This window comes from Daktulosphaira vitifoliae, unplaced genomic scaffold (assembly GCF_025091365.1).
Source record: "Daktulosphaira vitifoliae isolate Bord-2020 unplaced genomic scaffold, ASM2509136v1 Scaffold_1, whole genome shotgun sequence".
Lineage (NCBI taxonomy): Eukaryota > Metazoa > Arthropoda > Insecta > Hemiptera > Phylloxeridae > Daktulosphaira > Daktulosphaira vitifoliae.
The window spans coordinates 73,975,882-73,998,971 of NW_026099572.1; the positions used below are offsets into that span (position 1 = coordinate 73,975,882).

General features: G+C 26.5%; 1 long non-coding RNA gene across 5 annotated transcripts; it reads left to right on the top strand.

Annotated features, from left to right (window-relative positions):
* Positions 1-4,878: 4,878 nt before the first annotated feature.
* LOC126893677 (uncharacterized) lies at positions 4,879-21,874 on the top strand. 5 transcript variants are annotated; one of them, XR_007701243.1, is made up of 6 exons: positions 4,879-4,940; positions 5,114-5,199; positions 9,059-9,223; positions 17,072-17,139; positions 18,780-18,849; positions 21,144-21,569. It is a non-coding gene; the product is annotated as an uncharacterized LOC126893677 (long non-coding RNA). The 5 variants fall into 5 exon arrangements; XR_007701245.1 differs by lacking the exons at positions 4,879-4,940; positions 5,114-5,199 and adding exons at positions 6,796-7,867; positions 21,642-21,874 and having other exon boundaries at positions 21,144-21,386; XR_007701246.1 differs by lacking the exons at positions 4,879-4,940; positions 5,114-5,199 and adding an exon at positions 6,795-7,867 and having other exon boundaries at positions 19,010-21,574.
* The last annotated feature ends 1,216 nt before the right edge of the window (positions 21,875-23,090 follow it).

Below are 23,090 nucleotides of genomic sequence, written 5' to 3' on the forward strand. Positions count from 1 at the left end.
TGTCCTGTATTTTACTTCTGCCATTATGTGTGTACAAACATCGAACTATGCTTTTATATACTAAATTTTATTAAACTATATGTCTAAATACAATATACGTTAATATGCATAAATCAAACGGTGGTCGTTTCCTAGCGTGTAATTAAACGGATGGGCGGTAACGGTGTGACCCTTTTGGTATGGTATCCGCTAACAACATTAGAAAACCGGGAAGAGTTACTTAAAAAATATAATCTCGATGAAAATTACTTTACAATAATATTGCTTTAGTGAAATCAACAAAACATTTTCTTATTAAGAAGTTAATTTAAAAACAGATTAAAGAGTTGAATTGTTATAACAATAATTATGGTAATTAACTATACCGATATAGTCGGGAATAAAAAAACCATTTGGTGTTTGTTTAAAATAATTTGCTTTATTTTTTGCTTGCAAATTACGTACCATTTATTTTGATCCTTTTAAGCAAATTACTCTTTTTATAATAGTGATCGGCCAACTTTTCAATTTATTGGTTAATTTTTTTTATAGGATTAATAATAATTGATTTCGTTACTTTTTTTTTTTTTATCGCGAGTCTTTTAACGTTTAATTTTAGGTAACTACTCGGGGAGATAATTAAACGAGCATTATCACTAATGACTTACTTTGTCCAAGCGTCAGAATTTAATTACCTAATCTATTACATATAATACATATTTTTTAACGTGTAATGAAATTATTTTCATTTTTATTATTAAAAATACAAAGTTATTTACTTTTATTGTTAGTACATAATAAGTAACTAAAACTTTATATGTAATTTAAATACGTGTATTTATATTATACAATCCAACTGCAGTTGAACTTTATATTTACAAAATTGATTATTTCGCGAGCGGTTCGTGTTTTCTTTAATAATTATGCAATAAATTATAACGATAATAATCGCTATACAATAAATTAACAATACAGTATCATCTCTAGTACGACCACATGTAATTGTACATATTTGTTATACTTTCATAATAATTATTTACACAAATTATTTGAGTTATATAATGAATAAACTATAATGTAACAATAATATAATGATAATAATAATATATTGCTCATAATATCAAATGATCAAATATGGTTACGATACTCATTTTCTTAGAAAATATTAAAACATTTTAATTATTTTTTTTTAGAGAAATATCATTTGGTTCAAAAAACTCTGCTAAATATTGATTAATTGTTCATCTGTTACAGCATGTTAAGATTAAATAATTTGAAATGAATTTTCTAATAATATTTCATTTTGAACAATAACAGAAGTCTTCATTTTTCCATATTATCACATAAACTAACTTTTATTGACTAAGATATTATAATCATACGGAAATCTTCTCCTTAATAATTCATGCCTATTAATAGTCGTAATCTTATATTCATCACAAGTTTACTATCGTGCGTTGTTGGTCATCGATGGGGAAAGTTGTTATTAATAACCAACATAAAAAAAATGTATGACCTATTGGAACAGATTATTGCCGCTTACGGTATTAAGTGAACCAAATAAATGATGAGTTTTTACGTAAAATTTAAATTTTTTAACAATATTAAAACGCAATCGTTGATTGAATAAAAAAATTATAAGAACAATATTATTTATATATTTTTTTCTTTCAAATTATTAAAATAAAAATAGGGGTTCATATTTAAGGGAACGTGAAGGAATTAATAAAGTTCAATAGTTACTGAGATAATGAGTATCTCATCCAAAATCAACCACCATATATAATGTTGTATAATAATAATAGAAAATGTAAAAGCAAAAGAAATATGCTTTTAAGTTTTATACAATCCTAATAATTCATTGCATTTTTGTTTACCGGCGCGTCGGTGAAGCAAAAATCTAAAAAGTCAAAGTAGATTGCATCCATTTCATTTCCAGTATTGTTTTATCTTAACCGCCTACTAAGTAAATAAGCTTTGCGTTTGCCTTACTAAATCTTCTGTAAATTCAAGTTAATTCACTTGGTCGCGTATTATTTCAATCAATTTTCCTTTGAATTCGCTAAAGATAAATCATTACTATTGAACTTCATTACACATTACATTATTAAATATAATTTTTACGAATTGGTATTATGTTGCTTATAAAATTGATCATATTATCATATTGATATATTGAATCATGTTTAAATGAATTTATAAATTATGGATTAATATAAATATATTCTTGTCACCAATCTTTAGACAGCATCATATGGGTAAAAGAATCGACCAGGAAAGCACTAAACGGCAGAACAGGATTGTTTTTTTTTTTGTAAAGAAATGTAAAGACAAAAAATAGTTGGTCGCAGAATATAAAATAATTCATAGGAAGACAATTGCGGGACGTCTTGGTATAAAGCTAACAAATACGATGCTTATCAGCGCAGTTAACGTTGTAATAATAACAACGATAAAAACCACCGGGCGACGGCGTTACTTATCACAAACACAGAAATACTTCACATATGGTAGCAGTGGATACTCTAATGCAAACCTCTGATTTATCGTTTATTAGAAAATATAGCTGTAGTACTTTGTACGAGTTATGATAAATTTACGATAAATATAGAACGTGTAATTCAGACAAAGGGTTATGTTTAATAATGCCAAACATTGCGTTGTATTTCGATTTTATCGCCATATACGTCATAGTTTCACGTCAGTTCATTGGTTCTTCAATTCTGTTCTAATTATATGTTTTACTCAAAGCCAAGGAAGGTAAGAGGATTAAGGTAATAAGCAAAAAAAAAACAATCCTAAAGAGAATCGAGGGTGGTATTCACATATATACACACACCAGTGTCGCTGCCTAGCGCAGTGATTCCCAAAAGGCGAGTCCCGGGGGTTCTAATCGATTTTGGTCCTGCCGCCGTTGGCGCCGCCGGACAAAGAACTCAGTCGCCGCCCGGTCGATAACATTACTACTATTACTACTACTACTGCGATTACGATTATGATACGTTAATAGTGTAATCATAACACAGTTAGACTGTCGAGTTACTATCCTTGATCTTTATTTGATTCAAAATGATCTTGAATAAACCAAACAACGAATAATACAACACAACGTTGACATTATTTTTATTCTCGGGGTAACGGAGACAACTTGTCTAGAAATATACATTCAGATAAAGTCCATAGTATTTTTTATAATAATAAGCAAATGTACCAATATATTGATAAATAAAAACAATCATAGAATAAATTTTACCATTTAGTAACACTTTTTACATAAATAAATATTGACATCAAATAGAATTTATGATTATTTGTGAGTTTATTGGTTAACTAGACTTTGAAAAGCAGTGTTTTTTCATGTTGGTTTTATTTTTGTGTTAAGGATAACTAACACTTCAAGCTAAAATCTATTCCTTGTGTTAACTAAGTTATTCATTTATTACTAAAAATAATAACAAGAGTAATGAAATTTATTTTCATAAACAATTATTGCTTATATATTATTTGCAATTAATAGAGTAAAGTAGTTGAGGGACATCAAATTTTCTATTTGTAATTATAAAACTTAAAAGTATTCTATTACATTGTAATCTAAATTACAAAGATATATAAAAAATTAGTTTAGAGATTTTCTAGAACGACAATGTGGCTTATTTACTCTATTTGTTTTTCGTTCATCCGTACAAACATTATGTGAATCAACTTATGCGATGGTTTACTATGATTAAAAAAATATTTGTTTAAAAACATATGTTATCAATTTTGCTTTACACCACAAGGCGTACAATTAAAATGTTATCGATCTTCATGTATAACAGACATCAACAATAAAATTGGTATTTGGGTTACCCGTTAAAAAATGCGAAAAGCAGATTTAAATAATTATAAATACCGTAGGGCGTTTAGATTAATACGAATTATTGGGAAAAATTCGACGAACAGCGTCACTAAACAATTGAATAATCTAATAGAGTTCAATATTACTTTTATTATTCAAAATTAAACTATAGAAACAAGCGTTGATGACGACGGATGTCGTGAAGTGTAATTTGTCATGACGTGTGCCATGCAAGCCAAGTGCTGTAAAAACAACAAGCGAAATGTTTTTTTTTTTTGCACTATAGTTAATCGGATGGAAACGATTGTACATTCATAGGATGTACATGTGTGCAAAAGTAAAGGAAGTAGAAACATAGTCATAATCGATTCAGACGTATTTTTTATTACCATATTACACACAACAAAATATCATATGTGTATACGTGACACAAAATTTATTATTTCAGTAGTTTTTAAGAACTACAGAATACATTTTTACACTATATCATTTTTTTTTTTTTATTTAGACAACATTTTTATAAAATATTAATCAAATTTTATTGATAGCATTTATAAAATCTCATATATTTGTAGAACAAATTAAATAAATAAACAAAAATGTCATTGAAATTTACACAATTATATGATCAAAAAACATTTTATTACAATATCACACATTTCTTTATTGATTTATATTCTAGATTTTAGAATATAAAATATTTGTACTTAATAATTCAACTTAAAAATAAACCCGATTCTGTTTGTATGTAATGATTGTTTTCATTGTGTGTAGACCAGGATTGTTAAAAAAACCTCTTTAAAACATAAATTAACAGTTTAAAATTTGCCAACATAAATTTTGAAATTTTTGATGTTTTTAACAATGCGTAACAATCCTGGCGTAGACGTTTGACTAGTATATTTTTTTTGATAGCATCATTGAACTCTTTTGATATGTATCTTGTTGCATAATACACACAATTAAATATGATAAACATATTTTTCTTTTTTTTTAATATTGTTAAAAAAAAAATACAATCTGTTCATATAATAAGAACGTATGCTATAATTTTGTTATCATTTTTAGTAAGACGGACATAATTTCTTTCCTATTTAGTTGAATATATTTTTGTTGTCTTTTGGTGAGTATCATAATAGTTTAGTATTTTAATTTAATATATTAAAAATTAATCACTTGTGGCTAATATTATTTAAAATTAAAACTATATTAAAAATATTATTAATTTAAAACTAAAAAATATTTTTAATACTTTTTGCAAAAATTCGTTTATAGCTAAAACAATATTTTTTTAAGGTTAAAAAATGTTTACATTATTTTTCTTTGGTAACAATTGCATAAATGAATCGACATTTTATCACAGGATTTGTAAATAGAAAATCGTAAGTAAACATATTTTCTTTGAAATAATTTAAAACAAAACTCATTTTACTGAGAAGTTTGGTCAATCTACTGCTTCAATAGATATTACTTTTAATGATTTTGAAAATTACTCTTAATTTATACAAAGCTGATGCATTGAACGTATCATGTTAAAGATAACGAAAATAATTTTATATACTTACAAATTGTTTTATTATTTTATATTAATCATTTTATTTTATCGATTCTATTATTTTAAGTTTCTTTTGGTAAGCTAATAATTATCTTAACGAAAACAGTGGATAATATAAAATACTAAATATTAGATATTGGGAGAATATTTAACACTTTTATCAAATCATTTATATTGTAAAACATTGACGTAGGCTGAACATTGTGTTAATTAGATTATAGCTCTTATATATTTATAAATCTGGGCGGTATTCTGAGGAGCTTCTTCATAATATTATTTTGTCTAAATGTGTCTGCGGAGGCTTAAACCCTCATAACTAACGTGTAATGTACGTTCATATTGTAGACTATCATTTTAGTTGCAACGCAATTCGTTGCTGACATTATTAATAGTTTATTGATAACAAATGTTTAGTTGTATCATTTTTTATAATTAAAAATCAATAGCAATTACACTTTTCTTATTTGTCGAGTTTGAATGAATCAACTGTTTTTCTTATAAAAAATTTAATTATTGTTAAAAATGTTGACAAATTTTCAATTTCTTCTATATTTGACGTTAGTACTGTTAATAGTTTATTATGATATTGTTATTTGTCATAATGCTGCTAAAGTAAAATTAAAATTATTATTTGTAAGTATTAACTTTTTATTAAATAAAACGTGCTAATGTCGTACAAATTATTTGAATTCCATTAAAAAAAAATAATAATAATAAATTAGATATTTTTAATACTTTATAATTTATTTTTTATCTTAATAAAAAAAACAAAATCCAATTAAAGAATATAGTACGAGATATTAATTAATATAAACTCTCGTATTCTTACTTTAGTTTATAAATCATTTAAAAAAAAAATTGTGTTAACTTAATACTTAAGTGTTATATAACATTTGAAAAAGGTAATAAAATTAGTATGTTCTACAGTAAATGTTAATTTTTTAACCATTTTAAATTTCTTTATTTGAATGAAGTTATTATATTTGTAATATTATTTGGATACTCTAAGTATTGGTATTTTTTTATTTTAAAATTAACTAATATATGCGTCAATATTCTAATTATGTATAATTAATAAAATTTCTTTTTAAAACCTTTTAAAAAGAAACACCTTATTTCTTGCTTATTCCAATTTCCTCAAAAAGTATAATAATAACAAATTTTAGCGAGCAAAAAAAATAACAATACTTTATTTTATATTATTCAAATGTATACCTAGATAAAATGAAAAATTTATTTTTATTTTAATAAAATAATTTTTTTTATCATATTTTAACTATTTTGAAAGATTATTATTCTGATCCTTATTTTTCACCCTGTAATATTTTTTGACAATAATAAAATTTATTACCGTTATTATTTTTGATTTGTATAATATTTAGTAGTTGATATACTGTAAAATTTATTAACCATAAAAATTACATCGTTAAGTGCTATAATCCTTAAGATAAAAATTGAATAAAGATTTTTTAAATATAACTTTATAACAAAGTTTTCTGGACCAGAGCCAGTAAAGTTTATAACACAATAATAATAGTTCTTGTAAAGTATGTGCTCCTTGTATTGTTCACAAAACGTTTAGAGAATTCAACTTATTATGCCAATTAGATTTGTAAATCTTCGAATTATTTGAATAACTAGAAAGTGTTAATTTTAATGCTAAAGTTTGACTCACACAATCTATAGACATTAATAAATTAGAAGTATGTTTATAAATATAAGACTATTCGTTATAAATGACATCCAGACACAGCCGCCGAGGATTTGTGGAAAAAAGGGCACGTCACAGGATTAGTTCCTGCGACACAAGGCGCCGTAGATACCTTACCACTAGGTCGACGCACACTTATGTGTCATATGTTGTACTTGTGGTATTATAGACTATATGGTAACGGAATAAAAATTCAATGTTGAAAAAAAAAATTAAAACCTCCAATGTTAGGCTATGAAAACATATTCACTATTAAAACAAATGAAAAATAAAAATTAATACAATATTATAGTTGGCAGAACTTAATTTAGGAGGCGATTGTGAATATAAGAAAATAATTAAATAAATATTGTTTAAAGAAAAAAAAAATGTAAATTTACTTTGAAAAAGGGAAGAAATTATGTTAATACCCCCAAAAGTTTGTTCGAATTACATTCAATTCGGTCGGTGATTACATTTTCTGTTTACTATTTTTCACGGTAAACCTGACAAACGATAAATGGTCGCAGTTCGTATGTAACTAGGTAGATGTTTTTAATAAAACTTAGATAATCGCTGGAACAATAAATTATTACCAAACTCATGTAGAGAACTTTCGTTTAGATTGATAACTGAGGCTGAGGGTAACACGGAACCCTATCAATCTGAAAATATTTCTTAATTGTATAGTGATTATATGTAAATTTCAACAAAAGTTGGCCCTCCCGAAGTTCTACAAGTGTAATATTCAGCAAAACCGATGAATTAAATTTCTCAAACTCCGACAAATCATATTACTAAATTGGTATGTTTTATAAGCATTAAATGAATAAAAAGTTAATAATTATATTAATTTATATATTTATAAAAAAACACTCACACAAGTGGAACGTTTAAACGTATTTAAGTGTTAAATTAGGAAAAAAATTTCGTATTTACATTAAAAAAATGTTAGCATTAATCCTAATTAAATAATATTTTACAATTTTAATATTCTTTTTTTAATTAAAAAATTAACCGGTAGTTGTTTAAAAATGAAAAGTTCATGAGAGGAAAAAGCTAAAAATTTAGAGGTTAAAATAGCTGCAACATGTTTTATAATTTATCACACTATTTTGTTTTTAACGACCGTTTTACCAAAAGGATTTACTGTTGGCCTGCGCTCGTTTATAAGATTACACTTTTAGCCTCTCAAGTGTAAACGTTTTAAAATAATTAGTGTCACCGACTCTATTAACCCTTTTATATCTTTCTTCTAATGTCCTAACGTTTTTATAATAATTTCCAATGTACAATTTAATGCTGAAAAAGTGAAGAAATTTTAATAATTATGTAATTTTAATTTATAATTAATTTTTTAGAACTTATTGCATTTATAAAGTTTATTTTAGTCATTCCGAGTACATAAATGATAAATAGATAATAGATTTTGTTTTTCATAACCTTAATCAATAATGCATATTAATTATGATTTTACTTTTGAGTTCCGTTAGGGTTAGGTACACTCTCCTCAAACTAAAAAAAAAAAAGTTCCGGTAATACTGTATTTACCCATAATACATTTTTACGAACTTAATGTACCGGAGGCAGTTCAAACAAATTTATAAATTCATTAAGCCATAAACCCTATTTATTAAGTAATGACTACTTAAATCAATACATAATTTTATATAAAATTTATTACATGGAAATGGACCGGGATGATTACTGTGAAATCTTTCCATGGAGTGTAAGTAATATATTTTTTTTTTTTATAGGCTGCAAACATTTAATTTCATTATTTTTAGAATGCTTCGCAATTATTATTTCTATTATTTTTAAGCCAGTCTTATGCAGAATTGTGTAATATCTTGACATCATAATTAATAAAATTGTTCCCATTAAACAAATTTTAGTAATTTCATAATTATTTTATATTCTAAAGTGTTGCTTAATCAAAACTGTAGTATTTATTGTTGCTATTGATCGCTGTACAAATTCATGTATACATTTACAGGTCGATTTTATATTTTGGTTAAAGAAAGAAATAGTTTAAGTATGAAAGAACCAAAGAGTTCCAAGAGGGATGAGATTTCCCTTACTGGAAGGCACGAAATATTACAGAAAGTGGAAAATAACTTTTGCAAACATTGAACGTCACCAAATTTCTGTGTAATCCAAAGTACGTATTATTTATTTTGTTACATTATTTTTTAAATATTGTCTTCATTACTCATTCCACAAGTGTCTTTCCTAATATGTTTATGGGTGTATCTAATGTTACGTACGGTCGAGGCGGTAAGCAAATAATATCGTTAGTTTTGCCTTACAGTAATATTTATATCCGAGACGTGAAGCAAAGACCCTGAGGTATTTTCTCATCGCTCCCTCCATTTCAAATCGTTTTCCTTCAAAAGTTATTTTCCCCTCAGCGTCGGCGCGTTTGAAATAGTCAGAAACTTTTCGTACATCGCACTTCTTTAAAAGGTATAAGTCCCATGTACCTTTATATTTTACCAACATTGATGAAATTTCATAAACTTGATGTTTTAATGAAATTTTATTATGCGCAATAGTATTTATATACGTGCAATGTAGCTATCATTTTACTAATTGCACTCAAATTAATTAAAATCTGTTTTTAAATACATCCGTAATTTTACTGAAAGCATAATATGGTTAATTTTTTTTTTTAAATCATTTGTTAGCTTTATATTGCACAATGATGCAGTTCAAGAAAAAAACCTTTTTTTTTTTAAATGCGTTGAATTCCCAAAGCGTCGAGTTAAGCCGGTAAAATGGTAGTTTATTGTTATACCAAAGCAATGGCACACCGGCACACATAGCGTGTATTATGTTTCATTTCAGTCCTAATAATTCTACTGTTAGTTTAAGTAAAGACTCTATAGATAAGACCGACGACCATGGTAGGAAGTTATTGATCTTTTGTCCGTCCGTCACCCACACCATTCTGTGTACTCTTATACATATCGTACTATACACATGCTGGAGTCTTTTAATCTAAAACAGCTAAATGTGTGTTTATTCATGGTTGAAATAGAAGACATGGTTTCATGATAGGATCGAATCAAATAATGACCGCGATAATGGTGCAACACTAAACGTCTATGGTTTGTTTTGAGTTGCACATTTTAAATCATCATTATATCCCATAATATACAGTTGGTAAAAAATTGTACACAAATTGTTGTGTATTTGAAGTATAGATTTACTTTGGCAATTTTCAAGATCTTTAAGCTTTATCAAAACAAATTGATTTTAATTCGAGATAAGTTGACAATACACTATTTTATTCTGAATAGCCACTTTATATACTTTTATACTACACTTAGGTCATAGTAGTACAATGTCATTGATTTTGTAAGCAGCGATAACAACTAATGTTATGTAAGTGTTGTTTTACTTAATTGAACTTCTAATAAAATTAAATACAGACGAAATATGCAACGATTATTGCATCATCATTATTTATATAATTTAAAGTTTTTTTCTCTTAATTATTAATTCATTGTTAATATTATGCGCCTTCAAAGCTTAATTTTTTTTGTACAACGTGAGGATGGTATAATTTATTTTTTAGTGGATATATTTATGTTGAAAATAATGACTAATTAAACCTAATTAAGGTGATTTTAGGTAGTGTATTGTTTTTAATTACTTGGAAATCAATTTAAATAAAATGACTTAATTATCCTAAAAATAAATACAAATGAACAATAATAAGTCAATAACATTAGTTAAGTTCTTCTATAACTGGTTACTCTATGATATAAGTGTGTATTATATATACAGAGTGATCGATAAAACACTCATTTTCTCAATAATTTCTGACAAAATACATGTATTATCCTAAATTAATATCTTATCAAGTTTGCCAAAGATTCTTTGATATTAAAATGTATTGTTTAAATTCGTAAACTGATAATTTTGGGTTTATAATATAAGTTTATTTTCATTTAGAGATATCGCTTATAGAAATATTATTCGTCGAACTAAAAAACATTTTATGAACATTAAAGAAGAAGTTGACAGAGTACTTCGTCTAAAACTTTAATAAAATGAAATCGAAACCAAGCCAGGGAAAATGAGGTGAATTTCGTATTGATTTTATTGTAGGTGCAATAACTTGAATGAGACATCTTTTTGACAATAAAATCGTTAAGAGGGATTGTCGAAAATACGTGTTATCTAGTGGCCCAGATAGAATACTTACTGCACATTCAATTTTTTTCTCTTATAATAACAAAAAATTAAAATGAACTTTATATTTTCTAAACCTTATCGGTTATCGATTACCATCAAAATATATTATTTTAAAACTTTTTCATTAATTCTTGTATGATTCGAAATTAATTGTTATGTGTCTTATTAGTTAAGACCACATCAAAATGATAACTTATAAAACAGAAGAAAAAAATTCTTAAATTTTAATTTATAATGATAAATAAATTGTTGATTATTTTATTATTGTAAATATTTATATATATTATGATATTTAATGTTAAACTGGATATTTTGACTTTGAAAACTTGTATGCGAATTGATTTTTTTGACTTTTGTGTCCTGCTTATCTGGTTCCGTCAAATTGTTACTAGTTAAATAGTTTCCAATGCACCATTCATGCTTAAAAACCGAATAATAAATTATATAAAAAGACTTTAAAATTATAATCAATTTAGTTTGAAAACACAATAAGTTGATCTAAATACAAAATTTCGTAAAATCTCTGATCAAACTATTTAAGAGTATATGTATAATTTTTAATTATTTAACAATTCAATTAAAACAACCCACAGAAAGTCATAATCATGAGTTGGACATTTTTTCCTGGGTAATGTCCCCACAAAGAATGTAAAATTGTTTGGGATTAAATGTAATGGTATACATTTTTTTTAGAGCGATTTATAATATTTAGACAAAGGTAACTCTTATTTCAAACATTACTTTGTCAGTTTTCATACACATGTGTAAGAGCATAATATACACTTCGTACATGCATATTATTTTCTCTCATAACTGATGCGTCCCTTGTTCAAACAGCGGTTGTAGGCGGCTGAGCTTTTCCCCTGTGAGTTAAACATAATATATTCCATGACCCCGACTTGCGACGTCGTTATATACTTTAAAGCTTGAAAAAGTACTTCCAAGTAAATATTTCTCTTTCACTCTTATTCATTCACTAGATAAAAAGTGTGAAAATGTTTTTATCTGTATAATTGTTAAAAACTTTAAACATTTGACCGGTTAAATATTGATGAAAAGCTCATTAGGTTTAACTACATTGTCCTGAAAAAAATAATTTGTTTAATCAACCCAATTAAATATTAGAAGATCGAAATATTCAAAATTATGTTGATTTCATCAATATTTATTCCTCGTGACTGACAAAAAGGGATGATTGGATGAATACAACACTTTTACTAGGGTGATAATTCAAATCAAATAGTAATGTATTCCCTTGTTGTGTATATTGTCATTGTCTCTTGTGATATGTTATACTAAGTATTAAACAATGTATCTAAAGAGTTAATCAAAAACAACGTTGTTAGTGAAATAATTTTTATATTACAATTAACACAGCGCTTCAAATAATTATACATATGCTCTTTGTGTAGAAAGCGTGATTCTATAATTGATAATAATTGATAATCTATTGATTTCTATAATACTTTTAAACATTTACTCAACAATTTAAGTGATTCGGTCAAAAAAATTGAATATAAATGTCGTATTTTTATATACAGTGTGATTTATTAAGAATACTGAACTACATTTTTTCGCCAAACATTTCTTCTCAAAAATATATTGGTTAAAATTTGATTTATTTTTATGAATGATGAAATGTCACATTTATTGTAAGAAAAAATTATTCCAAATGGTAGATTTTAGAAGTTTCGGAAGTTAAATGGGAGTTTATAATCATTATTTTACTATTTAATAGTTTAAATACCATTTTTACTGGTTGATATGGAAATAAATTAAGGAAAAGTTCATGAACGTGGTAGTTTTTAGCTATACTCTATTTTTACCGTATTGCATAAGAATTTTATAAATATAAGAATTCTTATACATTACATACCTCCTCATTTATAGTTAATATATTAATATGTCACAAAGGACAGTAACAATACACACAATAAAGGAATATATATATGATTTGATTCGAGTATTAGATTTTGACCCAGCAAAAATATTGTATTCGCCTGTAAATAGAATAAATTTAATATAAATAAAAACAATTTGAATAAATCTAAACCTTTTTGGAAAAGTTCACGTTTGTATTAAAAATTGTATTCTCCACCATCTTTTAATTATGTTTCCCATTAAAAGTTTGTTTCATAATTAATCTCACTCTTTCCTTCTCTTTTTATTCTTCTTCATCGCACGTGGAACTCAACGAAGGCAGCTCGTTTTGCTTGCGGGCGTCTGTGGCTATATGATGTACCGGGAGGGTAGAAAGGGGTTGCCGCCTTTACCGCCGTTTGAGCTGCTCTTCACCTTAACTTCTCCACCCGTTCCCCTTCACCGATCTACTAAATCGACTCGTTTCCCTCGGCATCCGTATAATATTGCGTTTTCGACCCAAGAACCTTCTCCACTTTTCCCTGTTGTACCGTAACCCTTTCCGCATGGTCATGTAATGGATGGAGAAAGCTGGGCAGCAAAACAGTACAAAACGATATTACATATAATAGTATTTTCACAGAACAAGGTATTGAAAGTGACAATTTATATTTTTCTTTTTAAAATCTTTTTTTTTTAATTCTATTTATAACCTACTTATTCTTTATTAAAATGGTACATATATATAAATCGAATTAATGATTTGACAGGCTAATACATTATTTTTTATAAAGGAAAAACTTAAATATTTGTTATAAATCAAATTGATTGGTTAATTGTGATAAAATCTCGATTAAATTCTAAACATTTTATTATATTTTTTCTATTTTCCTTTATTGCTTTTATTTATTTATTCATTTGTCTTATTTTAATATTAATGCCTTTTTTTAGTTTAAATATGTTGTTATTGGTCTTTGTTTGATATTTGGATATCTTCCAACTAATTTAGTATTTTTGAGTTGTCGAAACTTCATTTTGATATCTAAACAAATTATATAGTATAAATAGAAAAGTTTTTACAAGTTTAACACTATTTCGGGTTGATTTGCAAAAGAGCCAAGTTGAAATTGTAGTATTTTACGCTTACTAATAGAAAAAAACATAATCAATCACTCTATTTTCTTGTCTGATTTATTTTGTGCCGTTACCAGTTCTACCTCGTTTAAGCCATCGACTTGATACTTTTAAAAATAACTCTTCTTAATGTACTATCTATAGTTTCTTCACCAGTATATTGCATTGGATTGAATTATAATAATTACAATATTTTATAAATTAATATAATTTGAATTAAAAAAAAAACATTTACGATTTGCTTATTAAGCTTAACTTATGTATTATAATTAGATTAGATTGTAAAAAACAGGACAACGGTTAAGTTACAATATTGTTAATTTTCGTAAAATTGCACCTCAAAGCCGTTATTTTCATAAAACTTTAAGTTTTGTATAATTCTAAAATAAAATTTTGTTATGCTATAAATAATATGTTTTCTCAAGTGATAATTCGCGTGTTAAACATTAACATAAACATTTATGATAACGTGTTTTTTGAATCCTCCGAAAAATCGCCCAAATACTTGCCGCTACTTAAAATGTATTTTTTTCTATAATTTCAATTATTCATTAAAATTAAATTAATGTTATTGAAACGTTATTTTAAGCGAGTCGTTAGAAATTTACTGTGGTGGCAACACGTTGTTTATCGCATTGTTTAACCTACGGATGCATCATTAACAATGTTATACGAGATGTTTAATCGTGAGACTATGAATTTCCGTGAAAAACTGTAAAGTAGGACAACTGTTGGAAGCATGTGCTGTCTTTTGGTTACACTATTTTTGATCTCGGTCTTAACTACATGTTATCGACTGGTCGAGGGAAACGGAACGATTCATAATGTACAGAAATTGTACTCTTTGAAAGTTTTAATACTTAAAAGTTTTCCATGCGCTGCAAAACTTGCGCAATAATAATTTTTACTTACAAAAATACATACATCCAGTCTAATATATATATATACGATAATTAAACGAATAAACTCGACGAAAAACGTTTAAACCTATTAATAAGAACTTAACAGTATGTGCTACTACAAACGTAGATTCCAAGATCAAATTCTATGTTTAGATCCGTAAGTTTCGAGCAAAGTATTTGAGTATACTATTGTTTTGTTTTTATTGATATTAATCTTTCAAATTTGAAGCTACAATTATACAATATGACAATTTTTTTCAAACATATTATATTCCTTTATTTTCATTTTTATAAAGTATGCACTTCACTATTGGGAATCTTCAAAAAAAGAATATACTGCTTTTGAAAAAGTAGTGTACAGAAAAAATATTATAGAAGTCAAATTACAACGATGTTTTCTTAGGATTTATTTTAACAAATAATAATCGCAAGTGTTCATAAATAATAATCGAATCTTTAACTGTTCGTGAGTTAAAATATCAGAGTGTTATTAATGTGTACTATGATTAATTTTAATTTTAACAACATTAATTTGAAAATCCTAATAATAATGGTAAGTTCATAATTAACGATTATTTATCGGTAGAAAAAAAATAATAAAATGTTTTATAAATTATAATACGTTTTAATAATACAAATACAATATTAACAGAAGTATATATAAATATAATAATAAAATACTTCACAAGCTAAAATATACAGGGTGTTCAGTAAGTCAGGAAACGGGTTTCTATTGTTCTCATTGTTTGTAACAATGAGAACAATAGATACCCGTTTCCTGACTTACTGAACACCCTGTATAATTATTTGTCACGTTTAAACAGAAAGCGAAGGTATAAAATGATCGCCACTTAGAATTCTTTGGGACTATTGTCGTTGTTGTATTATTTTATGTTATAAACAAGTTATATAGCAATAATAATAAAACAGAATGCGGGTAGAAGCATATTATTCAATGTCCATTATCGATTTATGTCGTAAAATTTACATAGTATTATTTCCTAGCCATCATATTTTCATATTTTGAGTCATTCGGTGACATTTAACTACGTCTCTCGGTAATCTACGTCAAAAAAGGTATTTATGGTTTAAAAAAGCAAGCAGACATTGAGTAGTATAAATACTTAAAACGATGTTAGTAAAAATATTCATTTTTGAAAACATTTTCAAGAATTGAAAACTTTCTCAGTGGAAGTAATGAATTTTAATGTTTCTAAAGGGTTTGCTAAGTATTAAATTGTAAATCATATTAATGCTGACAGTATTATATATATATGAGTGTGTGTGTGTATGTGTATTTTTAACTATTAAATTTAATTATAAAGTATTTTAAAATTTGTTTTAAACGATTAATAGTCAATTTGTCGGTAGATTTTCAGTAAATTTTCTAAAATCTCCTTTAATTTATTATTTATAACATTATAATGAAATAATTTGTTTATTTTCTAAGAATGGAAAAATTATATCATTTAATTTTATCTATAAATGCTTTCTTATATAATATGAATCTCAAAAAAATATTTTCTCAATATATTATACATATTTACACAAGTTTTCATTTTCAATTTCATATATTTTTCATAATTAATATACAACTCATAAATTTTACTACAAAATTTGTAATTTTTATAAGACTTAAATATTTTTTTGAGATTCATATTACATAAGAAAGCATTTATAGATAAAATTAAATGATAGATTTTTTCCATTCTTAGAAAACAAACAAATTATTTCATTATAATTTTATGAATAATAAATTAAAGGAGATTTTATGAATCATAGTAATCGAAAAAATTATGCACATCTAACTATTTAAAACTGTTTTTAAATTTGACAATACGAGCCTAAAGAATTTTTAAATAAATTATTTATATTATACATTTGCTTATATTATTCATTTTCTTTTTCAGAAAGGAGCACGTCAAAAGATGAAAATTTTGAGGATTCAATTTGTGTATTACGAGGAATAAGTGAGTAAGTAAGTAAAAAACAACAACCAAGCGCGAAAAATGTGAAATATGACTTTGCCGATCCGACACTTAAACAAAGAAAAATGGTGATGGAGTAAACTTTTGTTTAGACTTTTCAAGTCGTTCTAACCAGAGCTAGGATATTTTCAGAAGCAAATATTGAGTTAATTTCCAGTTAAAATTATTTTAAAACTTGTTAATGGTTTTTCTTAACTAGACTATTATAATATTATGTTTTGTTTTTAATTAAAATATCTGAATAACTTTACAAATAAAAAAAATAATAGCACATATTAGGGAATAATATAGATTTCTCATTACTTTGAGTTTCATTATTAGTTTATATCATTTACAACTGTAATTAATCATTAGCTCTACTCTAACAATCCAAACTATGATAGAACAAATCGTCTTAATTAATTTGATAGTAAACTATCAGTTAGAACTCTAACTTATTATAGTTATATTTATTTGAATTGCTCCTTTAAAGTTAAATGCACACCAAATAAAAAAAAACTTCTTAAGAAATTACGAAACAGGTGTTTTTCTTTTATTTGATCGATATAATCAAACTATTTTATTTATCATCATTTATCTGAAATTATGGCTTTTATTATACAAAAAAAAATCACTGAATATATAACCGGAAATTCTATTAGCCAAAGTGAATCTTATCATTCAATTGGATATTACTGAGTACGTCAAAAGTGTGCCACCCTCGACTTATCGGACGTGCCAACAGGACTTAACAGTCAACTACCCTCCGTATTTTTCTACTTTATTGAAGTTTATTGGATTGTGTATTATTCTTCTTTTCTGCTGCTGTGTATGGCGTACACGCGGCATGTCGGTTGGTTTAGCTCTTATATTCGCTTTTCCATACTGCACTCGCTCATCGGACACGGTCTACAAGGATCAATTGGGAGACAAGCTTTTCTTTGTCAGATCGGATTACGCCGAGTCAGCCGTATGTGATTGACCCTTTGAACTTAATTACTCTTACGACGAGTAAAGTTTTGATAAAGTTCAAATGTATTTTTTATGAATCATAACACATGTCGCTTATTTATAATTCCATTTAACTAACTCGAATACTTTTTGCGATCAATGTGTTTGTCAACTATGTTACTAGACCAACACATTTTATCTTTGTAAATTACAAGAAAAAAACATTTTTTCTGTCTGTCAATACTAATTTTATATTAAAACGTACACTTTTTGTTAGTCAACAATATTAATATAAATCTTAAAGTAATTTAATGACTTCAGCTTAAGTTAATAAAAAAAAATTATGTAAGACTATAACCGTGTCAACAACTCGACGAAATTCGACGTCTTGTCTTTTTTAACGTTTATTTGACGCATGAAAACGCTGTGGTTTAATTAAAAAAAAAAAAAAAAAGGTGAAATTGAGTGTCACAATTTAATGACATTCCGTATCGAATGTCATAAGGATAAAGTAAATTGTTAGCCAATATTGTTTCAAAAAATATAAACATTTTTTCTACATTTTGCTCTTAAATTTATCAGGTTTGTAAATTATTTTTGTAATAATTCATCAATAAATCACATTCAACTTAAATCAATTTTCATCGTGAAACAACATTATTATTACGTTTAATAGTCAAACTTATTGTTCTGTTTTAAGATATGAAAAATCAAGAAAACATTGCGTCATTGATTTATCTATGGAAAACCTGTGGGAGCATCTGTAAATTGTAAGTAAATTACATAATATAACACTTATATAGTATTCATATCACGCAATCTTCTTTGCATATGAAACAGATTTACAAATTATGCTATTGTAGGTATTTCGCTTGTTAAGTTTTATCAAAGTCTCGAAGATCTTTTAAATGTTAATTAATTTTTTAACAGTTTACACGAAAATTGATTAGATGATTGCGGCGCAAATATTTGGAATACATTTTTGGGCCTCGTAAAACTTATAGTAAATAGGATACTTTCTAAAGAATTATGTTTTATACGCAGTGTATTGGGACACTTAAAATATAGGTCAGAACATTAGAGAAACAAGGGCATCACAGTAAACCACTAACACGCACGAACTTAGAGTTTGGTAAACTTCAAACTACTTAGAAGTTATTACTTATAATTTGTATAAAATTTTGATATTGAGTGCTGCACATCAAAATGTTGTAAATCTATTTTTATAATAAAGCTCAAAAAGTAATTACTCAAAAAGTTTTACGGTATTTAATTTATCAGTATTGAATGTTTCTTCGCGTGAAGAAGATTTCCTACCCATTACTTTGGTTAAGGCGCCTATTATCATCAATGCAATAATATTTTCATGCTCACCCACAGTAGTTGAAAAAACGGAGAGTATTTAATTGTTTTATTATGGTTATTTGGTAGACTTGTAGCGGAAGGTAATGTTAACGAGAAACATTTTATTTTCACAACCGCAGAACTGTCGCGTTGTTAAATAATCAATAGCCACTGCCTCGATTATTGTTATTACATTGTTATTATTATTATTGCGCAAAACCTCTGCCTGTAATAAGTACACCAGTATACAAGGTTTGTTAATTATAAGCCATTAAGTTATAAATCTCTACCGGTTAATTTGTTTCGTGACTTGCAATAAACACCGATGGTTTACAACATTGTTGGATGGAGAACTGTTTATAAAATATCAACATTGTTCTAATCCCGTTCGTTAACCAAGAGAAAATTAAATAAACAGAGGATTATTCACTATTTTGATAAGTGGTATTCAACACTCACATGGAAATATTTTTTGGCGCACCTACATAAAAAAATAATGAGTATTTATTATTATCATGACTTTGGTGATATTCGTCACCATCAAAGTTGATATCAAATTCTTTGACTATCGAAATACACAAGATTTTCTTTTGTAAACACTGTTGTCATTTTAGTATTTACACGTCTAAATTCTGTATTAAATTTCCGGCTTAATTATTGACTAAGAGTATTGAAGTTTTTTATCATAACTAAATAACGTAACAATTAAGAGTGAAAAATAAATTATAGTTACTAGAAACGCTAATAATATTAATCATAATAATATTTAATCTAAAAAATGGAGATATTAAAAATATAAAGCAACAAGCTCCGGCTCATTCTCTCTTTTAAATTCATGCAGTTAAAATCAATATCGTTTAGGATTAGGATATTAGATAAAAATTTATCTTAAAAAAAATGTATTTCAAAACGTACGAAAATGTAAGCAAAATATTTTATGAATAATAATAACAGTAAAAAAAAACATAATTGATGTGAGTAATCAAACATTATAAGTAAGAATAATACATATGATTTTGATAAAATAGTATATAAATAGGGTAAAATTAGTTTGTACTGTTTTTTTACGGTTGGCGATTACTTTGGATTCTTGGTAAGTTCAAATATATTACTGTACATTTCCTATGATAGTGTTCTTGAACTCTTATTGTTACAAAACCGCAAACCGTAGACGGATATAAAATATAACTAATATTTGTTTTTAAAAATAAAAAATTATAATAAAAAATAAGGTTTTGATGTAGTCTAAGAATGCATACATTATTAAAAAAAAGAAAAAACGCAAAATATTTAGTTAATCAATAGTTATTAGACCACTCTGTCTAATATAATTTTTTTATTGGAGTGAATAAGAATACTGTGCAACTAAAAAAAACAAATAAAAATGTGTAAAATAAATTAAGTAAATTGCGGATTATCGAATTAATTAAATAATCATCAATAGATTGTTTCAACGAATTTTTTCTATGTTATCCGTTTTACGAAGGATACCTTTACTGAATGATGTTGTTTTATGAGCCTAATTTTAATTTGAGTAACTAATTGTATCCGTCTGTAGTTGGGGGATTTTAAACAGCATACTGTTCAGGAAAACTATCACTATATATGTATACCTGTGGTTAAAACTGGTTTTATAGAGAAATTTTTTTTTCTTTTTTTTATTATTATAACGTTGAGTCCAATAACACAACGTAGTAGAATAATTTGTTCAACCTTTCAGATACGTGAACACGACTCGTCTCGTCGATCACAACAAATTCAATAGTCAGGCGCCAATTTGTTGTCCTTATCATGTCACATGTTCTAATAACACGTAGAAACGTATGTCAACGGGTTTATCGTGAAAGAGTTGTGACAGTTGGTGAATACTTTATCACTCACGTCTTGTGTAACATAAGATCTCGTGATTGTCTCAAAACTTAAACCCGAATGAATTCCAGAAGTGTTGATGTTTAAATATCAAGTACGTTCGATTCGATAAAATTAAAAAATAGTTTTAAAATACATTTTTATTGTGTTTAAATTGATTAAAATCGTATAAATTACGTATAATTGCTATGTGCATTGTATTTCATAATTTTATTTGTTTTTTACTAAATTTTAATTTTTAATACAATAGTTGCACCCAAAATGTTATCTATTTAAATTATATATTTATTATGATTAAACATTTAATATAAAAAGCTACTATTTTTTTACTTTATTTGTGTTTTAATAGCTCAAGCGAATACCGAGTCTAAAAGTATAAGCATTTCGCTCTTATTTTTCAATGAAATTACAATGATCCCGTATAATGAGGCTGGAAATAAGATCAGGGCGGGTATACTCTCATGAATTAACAATGATTTTGAGATAAACGTGTTGTCGGAATAAAGCGTGTATACACCGTAATTAAATAACATAAATAAAGTACTTTAAACAAAAGAAGTGAATCAATACTGAACATCGAATTTTAAAAATGTTAAAACAATATAACAAATTATTCAAATTTCACATGTATGTTTTACAAAATATTTTATATATTTTCCTTATATTATAAGTTTAATGTTAGCTAAAAATATATTGTTCATTAAATTTTTAATTAAAAAGCAATCAACAAATATTGTTTAAATTTTGTAGAATATATAATAATTTAAAATATATTATCCAGGAAAATAAATTAAATATTTAGATGGAAATATTTGGAATCGCTGAATTTTAACACACATTTTAAATACTATTCATGATCATTTTACACATAATATACAGTACAAATCAAATAAAAAATCCAATCCAGATTTGTCGAAAAATCACGGTCCATCTGTATAATCTTTATTGATAAAATATTCGATGAGTCTTCTATAATTTAAGAAATAAATAGATAAATAAAATTGAATTTATTATTATTATACCAACAGTGTTTCTGTAAAATTCAACATCATAGTATTTATTAAAAATTATATAGTTGGTATGTACTACATAGTAAATACTCAACATCCCCATAAGTTAATTTTCAGTATATTTCCAAGTTTCACTTAGTATGTCTTTATTATAGTACCATAATTTTACAAAAGAATTTTGTTTTTTGATCAGAATAATGAGACGCACGTGTTGATAGGTTGAAATTAAGTATTGAAAAATATAGAATAGACAAAAGTATGTGTGTATATCGATTGTGTGTTGTTGGCATGTTAATCCCTTTCAGCACCGTACAGTTTGGTGGCGGGGTTGGTTTTGTTGTAATTTATTATTAGCCGTCACCTCTTTGCTCCTCAGGCCAGATGCTGTAGACGACGTGGCAGTAGCAGAAGGCCATCTCCGTATAAATCGTTTCCATTCTCCTCCGACCCATCTTATCACTCTCCCTTTACTTCTCTGGATCCATTCGGCCACCCTGACGGAATCGTGGATACTTCGAGACTTTGATAGTTCCATAGCAGATGGCTGAGATTGGTGGGGAAGGGTGTGGTTAGTAGCAAGAGCGAATGTCATCTCCCTCACTATATCCCTTTTGTAGGTTGTTGTAGCGCTTATGATGTTGTAACTTTACATCCATGTTCCATTACACTAATCATATCACCCACTCACTTTGCTTAAAAATTTTGACAAATGTAGGAACACAATTCGATTTAAAACTTGCAGTCACCTCAAGTGGATACAACCAATTTAAGATTTACTGTGTCCACGT